Below are 10,755 nucleotides of genomic sequence, written 5' to 3' on the forward strand. Positions count from 1 at the left end.
GGTTCAGGTGCCCTCCTGTGCTTAAGCCACTTTGCAAGCTCCTCCTCAGTCTTTGTCCTTCAGGAGCATTAATATTCTGCCCAAATTGTCTTTTCTCCTGGGCCAGGGGGCTCGAAATGCAGATGGAAGTTGTTCTTCTCATTAAAAATAGAGAAAAGAAATGGTGTGACTCTACAGAAATTCAATCTTCTCCCTGGAACCAGCTCCTGGAGCACAGGTGGAGGACAGAAGTTGTGGTGTCTATATCTTATGGTGTGTCTATTACCTTCCAGGCTCGGCAGCAGAGTTCTTGATGTGGCTGCAGCACGTGGAAGTTGCTTTTCACTGCAAGGGTTATCAAGCACTGTAACAGGTAAGCAGTGGAGTCCCCATCCCTGGGGAGGATTCAGAAGACACGCAGATGTGAGGCTGGGGGATGTGGTTTAGTGGTGGCTGTGGCAGTGCTGGGGCAACAGTTGGACTCGAGGACCTTAAAGCTCTTTTCCAACCTCAACGATTCTGGGAGGACACGCAGCACACAAATCCCACCTGAAGGAAAACAGTGACCTGCTGCTCCAAACCCTAATTTTCCCTTTTATTGTGTTTTTTTTTTTTTTTCTTAAAAAAGAGGCCATCTTCCCCATCTCATTGACATTCTTCCCCTGCCCTGCTCCCCTGCCAAAGGACCAACCCCAAAGGTAGCGAGGGAGCAGCCGCAAGCGTCCGGCGGTGCCAGATGCAACGCCTGGTGTCAGTCAGCGGCGGTATTGTGCACTGTGGTTCTGTTCTGGCCCCTTGACAGCTTGATTTAAGGGCTGCTCTCGCTTGCAGTGTTGACATGACAACTGTGGGATATGTCGTAAATATCCCAGGAGTGGACAGGGATTGTGGGGCGGGATTGTCCGGGCGGCATTGTGCGGCATGTGGCCGAGCCCCCGGCCCGGTGCCCGAGCGAGGCTCGCTGGGGTTTTGTTTGGAGAAGAAAGAAATGAGAAAGAAAGGAGAAGGGGAAAAAAACCCCACCCCAACCCACAACAAAACAGGGAGTAAACTTTGGTTTTGGTTGATTTTGTTTGGTGCTGTGGGCTCGCTCCTGACCATCAAGGACCCAGGTGGCTGAAAGCCATCCATCAGCCAGTGGTTTGCTTAAAGACTCTGAGGCTTCTCTTCCCCGTCCCCGAGGCTGAGCTGCTGCTGAAGGTGAAGCCAAGGCTTTTCAGGGCCTGAGTTGGAGGACAGGCTTTTAAATCTGGGCAGGCAGGATGGTGAGAAGGAGTGTGAAGGAGTCTTGATCTAAAGCCAGGGCAGGGTCTCGCCAAGCCCTGTGCAGGGTCCTGCTGGGTACACGTGCCTTTGGAGGCAGGGTTTGGGGTGTGTTGGACCACATGGCATCCCCCAGCAATCCCAACCCCTGTGGATGTTATTGGCCTGTTTCTGGCTTCGTTGTAGAGCATCAGTGAAGTGGTTCCCACCACCTCACCCCATCCAGCAGGCTGCAGCAGCTGCATCCCAGCAGGCTGTGAGCAGAAGGCTGAGAGAAGGAGGTCCCAGGGACACAGATCGCAGGGTTCAGTGCTGCTCTGCCCTGTTATGTGGCATCCAGACAGCTTGGCAGTACCCAGAGGCAAAGAGTATCAACAAAACTGTGCAAGTGGTACCAAATGTGCTTTTCCAAGGAGGCTGCATTCGAGCAGTGGGTGGGCACGATCCTCTGGGCTTCTGGCACCTTTCTGGGGTAAAACAGAACAACCCATGCTCAGAGAAATACTTCAGTCATCATCTTCAAACCCCTGTGCTCAGACTGACCCAGTTCAAAGCCCTTTCCTCAAGCTCACATCCAGGGAGGGTGCCGTTCCCATCCCCGTTTTCTCGAGCTCTGGAGTTTATAAAGCAGCACACACGCATATTGAGTTTTGTTTCAAATTGAAATGAGACATTACTGAAACAAAGGGAAAGTTTCCTCTCCTCTCCCCCCATTCTTTGCCCCTATTATAGGCAGTAAGACAAATGATGGGGAAAAGCTCCTTGCCACTTTTTCCTTTTCTTTTTTTTCCCTTTGTAATTTTGAGAAAAGACCCCCAACTTGAAAGGAAGATGAGCCAGAGCAGCAAGGGAACAAAACCCATCAGCAACTCCATCGCTGGGATTTTCCAACGTTTAAATGCACCGGGGTTACAAGGGAACAATCTCTGTCACTCCTAAAGTTCCCCCCAGCTTGTGGAGCTGCAGAAAGGAAAAAGAGGCGAAGGGGTGGAAAAAAAAGAGAAAGGGAGGGGAAATGATGACTATTGCTAAATGGGAAACACCACATGCAAAAAGTTAATTTAGCCTGAGGCTTCAGCTTGGTTTTCAGGACAATTCATTCAGAGGCAGGCGGGTGCTGCCTCGCTCTGTGCAGCTGCTGCCCTGGAGATGAGCCGAAGCAGAGCCCCTCTCCCAGGGCGCGGGGCCCCGCAGCCCTCAGCCCCTCAGCCCCTTATTCATGGGCTTGACCTGCAAAGGAGCCTGACAACTGGGTAACCTTGATCCAGTCTGAGAGGGGCAGGAATTTACCGGGAGCTTTACGAGGGTTTTATTGCTGTTTCCCCGTGAGCAGCACCAAAGTGCATCCAGGCACCTAAAATTCCCTCCTCCCATAGCCATTCCCTTGCCTGCAGCTGGGTACCTCGAGCATCATGCCTAAGGTCCATCCAGCCCACCCCATCTGCAACAGCAGCCAGAGGCAGATGCTGCAGGGACAGCAGAGGAGGGTGAGCACGTGAGGTTCCCTTCCCAAACACTCTTTGAGCCTTCAGGAAAAAAACAGAGGCACTTGGTAGCTGTTTAGTGTCTCTCCTCTTGCACTGCTTATTTATCCCAAGCTCTTCTGCTGCTGCTGCAGGCTGATCCTCTTTGAAGCAACTCCTGATGCTGTGAGCGCCGGAGCTCTCACCCTCTTCTTGCATGACCTGTCCTTGGCGTGGTGCATGGCCTCTGAGCGTGGCTGCCTGGAAAGCTCGGCACAGAGAGGTGTTTGCGTGGGAGGGTGGGTTTGATACCCCTCATCTTTGGTACCTCCTCTTGGGTTGTTTCATAAAGGATGAGGAAGAGCACCTGATGCCAACACCTCTGCACAGGGTGGAGGAGTGGAGCACAAAGCTGCTGAAGGGAGGGCCCAGGAGAAATCCCAGAAAGGACCTTCAGCACTGGCCAGGGCGAGCATCTCCATCCCACTCTCTGGTGTGTGAGCAGCTCGGGGCTGCTTCCAAGCACTATCATAAAATCATAAATGCAACACTAGTCCTTCTTTCCTTTCCCAGATGCCAGGAGAAATGTCTTGATTAGTTTTTGTTTGCCTGGGCTTGTTTGTTTGTTGATGTGTGGTGTGTGTTTGTAGGTGTGTGCAGGCTTTATTGACCGAACGCTAAGTTGAGGCGTAAGTGGGGTGACGGGGAGGCATAGAGGAGGAGAAGCGAGCTGCCTGGATTGATGGGCATGGCATTTACGCTCCCCATTCAATCTGCATCAGCCAGGAGGGTCACTGCAATATTGGTTTTGACTGAGATGTGCTTTGTGGAGCTCTGAGCAAGCCACAGGCACAGGGCCAGCAGTTAGAAGGCCCTTAGCCTTCTCCTCAAACTCCTCAAAACGGGCCAGAGCCACCACCAGATTGACCTGAGGATGTTTGACCCACGGGCTGGTGAGAGGAGAAGGGGAAGGTTGCAGGTGATGGGCTCACAGGAGAAGTTCTGCTGCTGGGAGCAGCCATGGGGCTGCCCGAGTCAATCCCTGTCACTGCCATCAGTGATGGCATCGCCATCACCGCTGCCATTGCCGTGGCAGTGCCAGGAGAGCCAGGGTAGCTCAGTGGGCACGTCACCTCTGCTCTGGGGCACTAATACTGTGCTGGGAAGCTCAGCTCTGCCTCCCAGGCTGGCTGCCCGTGCCTCTGGGGTCTCCAAGCAGGGCTTCAAGAGCACTCACCAAGTTTTGAGAGCCAGAAGGTAAATAAAAGGCACTTTTTTGTTGTTGTTAGGATTTCATACTTACCACAGCAGGCTGGGGCTTTCTCTCTTTGAGGTTTGACTTGTGGTTTTTAATCACTGGGTGCAGGGAAAGGAAGATGAGGCAAGATGGGGGGAAAAGTCACTTTGTCACCCGTGTCCTGGTGAGACAGCTGAGCAGGGGGTGCTCCCCAGCCCTGCCTTTCCCCGAGCAGAAGTAAAGATGTAACCCCAAGATCTTTATGCACAGTTTGTGATTTGGTGCCCAGCATCAAAAATCAAACCTGCAGACCAAAAACAACACCAGGAGGCTCAAAGATAAAACCTAGGCAAGTCAACATAAACTCATCCCCCGCTGACATCAGCTCAGTGCTGGAGCAACAAACATAAAATGAATATCTCCTTGTCTCTTCAGTCTGTGTTACACAGGTGGGTGTGTGGGGCTCACAGCCTCTGCACAAATGGGCAACATCTGCAGCTGCCCCCAGACAGACAGCCAGCCAGCCAGCCAGCCTGATGTGAATTATTTAACACAAAGTGCCGTGACCTCTATTAACAAAGGGAGATGCTTCCAGACCTGCGGGCAGCACCCTGGGAAGCAGCTGGATCCAAATCAATCTAATTGAAGACGGGCCTGAATTTATTATAGGAACTGCTGTTGAGCATCCTGTTGAGGATGTGGGGCAGGAGGGGAGGGGAAAGTAATAGATGCCAGTACAGTGTTGCTCCTTTTAGCTCAGCTGGAAAGATCCTGGCTGGAAATTGTGCTTAAGTGAGGAGCCGAGGCGTGCTGGGGTGCAGCCCGTGTGCTGCCAGGGGGCTGCTCCGTGCTGGGCAGCTTGGCAGAAAGAAAATTACCTTCAAATTTCCTGACTTTTTTTTTGCCTTCCCCCCCCCCCCCCCTTTTTATTTTTCTTTTTCTTTCCCCTTCCCTTTTCCTCTGCAATCAAAAGAAAGAACTGAAAGAAACGTGCACTTCAAGGCTTTAAATCTGAAACTTCCTAATCCCCTGAAGTCCACACTAGACTTCTTGCCTCCATGGAAACCCCAAAGCATTCATCCAAGTGATTGGCCTCCAATGAATTTTAGATAAGACAGAATGGAACGGAATTGATGTGATTTTAATGCAGAAGAAAGCGGTGGAAGGGAGGTCCACTTGGTTCATATTTGAATAAAGCAAACATGACAGACAAAAGGCTGACAGCTGTAAATGACATTGTCAGTACAAAAATTATCAGCCAGTTTACAATCTGTTTGCTTATGTTGAACAAACAGAATGTGTGTGGCATCCCTTGGCTTCATGAATGGCAGAAATACTTGCAGGCTCCAGAGAGAGGCAGATATCTGTTCCCTCCCAGCCCTCCCACTAGAAGATATCCATTTGACAGCCGGGCTGAAAGGAAAAGGAGCTTTTTTTTTCCCCCTTTCTCCTCCTGCTTTTTTTATTCCTCTAAATTTTTTTAGTGTCTCTTTTCTTCCCCCTCCCCTCCAGCCCTTCTCTTTCTCTCTCTCCTGGTTCTTTGCCCTAGCCGTGGGGGTGTTTTGGGGGGTTGTTTGGTCTGAGGCACAGCCCGTGCCGGTGCAGCAGCGGTGCCGGGCAAAGGCTTTGGGTGGTGGCGGCGGTGGCTCGGGCATTCCAGGCACCAAACCTGCTGTTACCCAGCAAAGCTGCACCCCAACATGCCTCCCTTTGCTCTCCCTTTCTCCTCTCCTTTGTCTCCTCTCCCTTTCTTTCTCTTTCATGCCCAGCACTGGGGGCAGATCCTTTTTGGGGACTGCACCCTCTCAGCGTTGTCTTCAAACCCTTTCTCTCTTTCGTACCTCAGAGCAGCCAAACTATTGGCACCCCCCCAAAAAAACCCCATGAGCTGGGACAAGAGAACCCTTTCCTTCTTTGGGAACGCACTTAAAGAAGTGATCCCGTGTGAAAGTGTGGCTTCAGGACACACGTGAGACGAGTTGTGGGGTCTCAGCTGAGCAGTGTGCGGCGGTCAGGGCACAGAAACCTCCCCCCTTGGTGCACAGAACATGGATTTATAGAACCATTCAGGTCAGAAGAGACCTTTAAGATTTATGTGCATATTTAGCTCAGGTGCTAGGTATCTCCCTTTTCTGCGTGTTTGTGTGTGTGTGTGTGGTTTTGTTTGTTGGCTTTTTGTTTGTAGGGCTTGTTTTCCCTGGGAGGATTTCCATTGCCATCCTGTCCTTGCTTGTGTTTTTCCAGCTGTTCTTTTATGGCCAGGCTTTGCAGAAGTTCTCACCCAAGGCCCTTACACCCTCCAGCCCATTGCCGTGGCCTCAGGCCGCCTTCTCCTCACGCAGCTTGTGATTTCTGCAGACTGCCTGGTTTATTCCATCCTGCCCTGAACCCTAAAGGCAGAAGGGAACCCGATGGCTCCTCGCAGTGAATCAAATCCCCTTCTTCTATGGAAATACAAGGGGAGGGAGGGATGGAAACCCCCCAACCCAAACACCCGAACCCACGCCAGAAACTGTGTTTAGCGGCACTTGGCGTGTTTGATCAGAGGGAGAGAATGATGACAGGTGAGTAGAGGCTGTGTGGGGCAGATAAAGGGAGCAGAATGAGAGCGGGAGCTGCTTTGTGGGCAGCCGAGCATCCAAACACAGGCACTGGGATGAAAAGTTTATCCAATTAGGGGCGAGCGGATGACGCTCGTTACGTTGTGTTACTCTTTTCATTTTAATCTAAATTGCCATTTCTTTCTCTCTGATATGGCAATCGGTCATAAAGGGTTGACCACCATTAAAGCTGTTTGATTTGGAACCCTGTAGTGTTTGACTAAGAGGGTAAATGCAAATTTGATGACAGAATAAGGATAAATTTACATATCAGCTTCGGCTCACATGGAGAGAGTAAACATTCTGTTTATCTCAAGTGTCACTTTATGATTTCAGTAGAATATAAAACTGACCTTGGTCCAGACATTGCAAAAGACCTGAATGAAATATATTGTTGTCTAAATACAATTTACTCAAGTAGAAGTTGTCAGCAAACCCGGCGTAACTCAGCAAACAGGGTTAGACAGCGGGGTCACCGGCACAAAATTGTTGATGATGAAAATCTCGGCAGCTCTGTGGCCCGAGAGAGGGTGGGAAAGGGAAAGGGAAGAAGCTGCTCCTGCAGAGGCCGGTCCCTAAATCACTGCCCTGGCTCCCAGCTGCGGGCTCCAGGCAAAAACCCGAGGAGCTGCAGGCTCGGGGCTGCAGCAGGCGCCCGGGGGCACGAGTGTGGCTGCAGGGCAAATGTATTTGGGCAAAACTGTTAAAATGCTCCATTTGGTACCTTCATTTTTTTCCCCATCTTTTTCCTTTTCTTGCCTTCTGGCTGTTACTCTTTTCCTCTCCTTAAGTTACACTCATCCTCTACTCACCATCACCTGCAAATAACTGCACTTCAGGTTGCACACGTAGTTTGACAGCCCTTTCTTTCTCTTCTGCCCTGGGGTTTGTAGCTGTGTGGAAGTAACAGGAGGCTTTAATGGGGATTCTGCCTCTGCATGGAAATACTTCCAGGTTATGAAACATTTTATTTCCCCCACACACACCAAAGCATCCAAAAGGAAAACAAATGTAGAAAGGAAAGGAGATTTTCTCCCCGTATCAGCTCAGCAATGCCTAAGGAGGGGTGGGAACGCAGAGCGCGGTGCTTAATGAACGAGTTTGTGTATTTCACAGGGAGAGCAGCGAAAAACGACTACACAAATACGAAAGTAACGGGAATTGCCACCCAGAAGCCAGAGGAAGCATCATCTGCTTCTCCAGGTAACCCAAACCATCGGGGAGTGCAAAGCCGCTGCGGGCTCTGCCCTGGAGCCAGATGCACGGCAGCGAGTCGGCACCAAGCCGGGGGTTGGGTGGGCTCCGTGCCCTCCCGGGGCAAGGGCAAGGCTGCAGGGACCCCTTCCCGGGCTGGAGGAGCGCAGAGGCTGCTCCTGGCACAGCGCGGGCAGCGGCGGCTCTGGCGGCACCGGGAGCCTCGCGGCTTGGCAGAGACAAAGGCTGGAGCGGAACAAAAGGCAGAGGGAGATGAAGGCGACTGGTGCGGGGCTGGAGGTCTGGCGTGGCTGCAGATGGGCTTGGCAGCGGGGTTTGGGCTCTGCTGGTGAAAACAGCTACATTCTAATGCCGCTCCCGGACTGCCGAGAGACGCACCGCAGCAACTCGCCTCCCGCCAGAGCTGCTCCCCGAGCGGACCCTTCGCTCTGGGGCAGCGTAAGGGTGGGTGAAACACCCCAGATGGGGGTGCCACATGGCTCTGCCCTGCACCCCACATCCCTGAGGCCCTCCTCATGCTGTAGCAACAGCCCAAACCACGGCTGTAGCCGTTTTCCTGGGCGCATTTAGGATCTATCTCTGTTAATTCACAGGCATCGGTTTGATGAGGGAACCTTACAAAGCTCAGAAGCCTCGTGATACCATGTAGAGGGGTGGCATGGGGGGGTGTCTCAGTTCCCCTTGGGAAGCCACAGAGTGGGGATGGGTGTGGAGGCTGAGACCCATCACTCTGATACATAGGGGAGAGAGATGGCAGGGAGCTACAGCCCCGATGCATCCTTGCTTCAGAGCTCCTCCATGGAAAAGAGGGGAAAACCCCCACAGGAAAAAGAAACCAAAATAAACCAAAGCAGATGGCAGAGAGGAGAGAGGCAGCTCTTGGCCTGGCCAGCCCTGCTCTCCCAGGCTGCGTGGGGAGAGCTCCTGCCCCATCGCTTGATCTGTTCCCCCCATTTATAGAGATTATTTGCACTTCTAAAAGCCTGAACAAGGCTGCAGCTCCTGGGGGCCGGGAGCAGGCTGGGAGAACAAGGGATTTGGGCTGACCCCGGGAATTCCCCGCTGCTGCATTGTTTCAGGGCAGCCAGGAATCAGCAAAAAGAGGGCATTTTGCCTTTCCTGGAGGGAAGGGACTCGTCCTCCAAGGCTGGGGGAAATCATCTCTCTGTTGGCTAGAAAGACTCATGTGTCATCGATTCTGGTGGTGTGTTTATACACAAAAAGCCTGGAGAGAAGGAAGAAGTGGCTGTGGAAGAGCCCCTGCGCTGGCCACGTCTGTCCCGCGTTTCACACCGCAAATGAGGTTGTTTCTCCATGGTTTCAAAATGAGGCTTTTTGTGTCCAAAGCAGAGAAAGGAAAGGTTTGAAAGAAATAACATTGTGACTTTCCTTTTCTTCCCTGGCCTGGGGACCTGGGCAAACAGTGCCCAGGCTGAGCTTCCCCTCCTTTGGAAGACTTTGGCTCAGGAAGGTGTCTGGTCGTGGCTCTGTCCTCTGTCAAAGGTCACACCTCCCTCTTCTGACACGGTGTGAGTGAGGCTTCTGACAGGTGAGCCCTCACTGTGGTGATGATGATGATGATGATGTTACAGGTGCTCTTTGGACATAAGCTGCTTTCCCAGTGAGAAAGGCAGGAGCCTGATTCCCGGAGTGAAATGCACAAGATGGGCTTTGCTAAAGGAGGATTTGGACATCTGGAGCTGGGGCAGGAATCAGGAGGATGCCTGACCAAGAAAAGTCCATTAATTGGGGTGAGGACAGTCCCTAGAGAGCAGCCACATCCCTGGTGGCCCAAATCTTCTGCTTTAATCCTCTCACCCCCGGTGGCTTTCCCAAAGCAGCCAGCTAGAGGGAGGACCAGCCAAACCCCAGCTCCGTGGTGTGCACCCAGACCATGGTGTGCATGGGCCCAGGTGCTCCTCACCCCTCAGGGCTGCCCCACAGACCACCCTGGAGCAGCTGGCAGGCTGTTGCAGGTTCCCAGCCTCTGCAGAGGGATGCATGTGTTTGCCAGTGCCCCAAAAGCCCCTTCACTCCTGCTCCTCCTTGGTACTTACCCATCCTCTTGCTACTCTAAGGGCTGAGGCTGCTGTGTGTTATCAAAACACCTTCCCTTTTGCTCTACCTCACTGAACCCCCCTGTTGTACCCACTGCCCAGCTCAGCACGTCCCCCAGCACCTCGGTGGGCTCCGGATGGGGCCCTGTGATTTGGAGTGCCCTCTACTGCCCGTTCCCATCTCCTCTCAGCCCAAAGCCCAGCTCCGTGGGGTATGATCCCAGCAGCTTTCACACCCAGCCCCAGCACCGCTCCCGGGGGCTGCTCCTGCCATACAGGGGAAGGTGACATCTGAAGCATCATCCTGCCCAGCAACACCTCTGAGAGGAGGAAAGGCTGTCGGCACGGCAGGCGATAGCCATCCCCCCAGAGCAACCCGGGGCTTAGGACGAAGCTGCTGACAGCGCCTCGGTCAGCCCCGTGATGAAGGAATTTTCCTCCTTTTGCAGTGTGAATACTGATTGAGGCAGCTCCGGCGCGGCCGCGGCCGCAGCGCAGGAGGATGGTGCCATCTAAAGGAGCCCAAGGCAAAGGAGAGCAGCAGCAGCAGCCGAAGGACAGCCAGCAGCATCTGAGCTGCTGTGAGGTAGCAGCAGGGCCCCGGCTCAGCAGAGGCTTCTGGAGGACATTGCTGAGGGGTGTTTGACGGTTTCATGCCCCTGAGAGGTAATTGGGGGTCCTCATTTGCATAGAATTGGTCTGTTCCCTACAGAGCTCAAGGGTGTTTTCCTCCTGGCACCTTCTCGTTTCCATCCTGTACATGGCTGGCCCTGGGGGAGTCGGGACTCTGGCTGTTTGGGATCCTCCATCCAAGCAGAGCAGTGCCACCTACCCAAAGCCAAGCTGTCACCACCCTGGAGGAGTTAGTGCAGGTCTCTGGGATCAGGTTTTGGAAGCGCCTGTACCTGACATGTATGAACTCAGCCCTGCCCCTGCAGCTT

At 53.0% G+C, this 10,755-nt stretch overlaps 1 long non-coding RNA gene across 1 annotated transcript; it reads left to right on the top strand.

Moving 5' to 3' along the window:
* The first annotated feature begins 270 nt into the window (after positions 1-270).
* On the top strand, positions 271-10,344 carry LOC133624817 (uncharacterized). Its single transcript, XR_009818152.1, has 4 exons — positions 271-352; positions 7,659-7,745; positions 9,350-9,508; positions 10,264-10,344. It is a non-coding gene; the product is annotated as an uncharacterized LOC133624817 (long non-coding RNA).
* Positions 10,345-10,755: the final 411 nt, after the last annotated feature.

This window comes from Colius striatus, chromosome 2 (genome assembly GCF_028858725.1).
Source record: "Colius striatus isolate bColStr4 chromosome 2, bColStr4.1.hap1, whole genome shotgun sequence".
Taxonomy (NCBI): domain Eukaryota; kingdom Metazoa; phylum Chordata; class Aves; order Coliiformes; family Coliidae; genus Colius; species Colius striatus.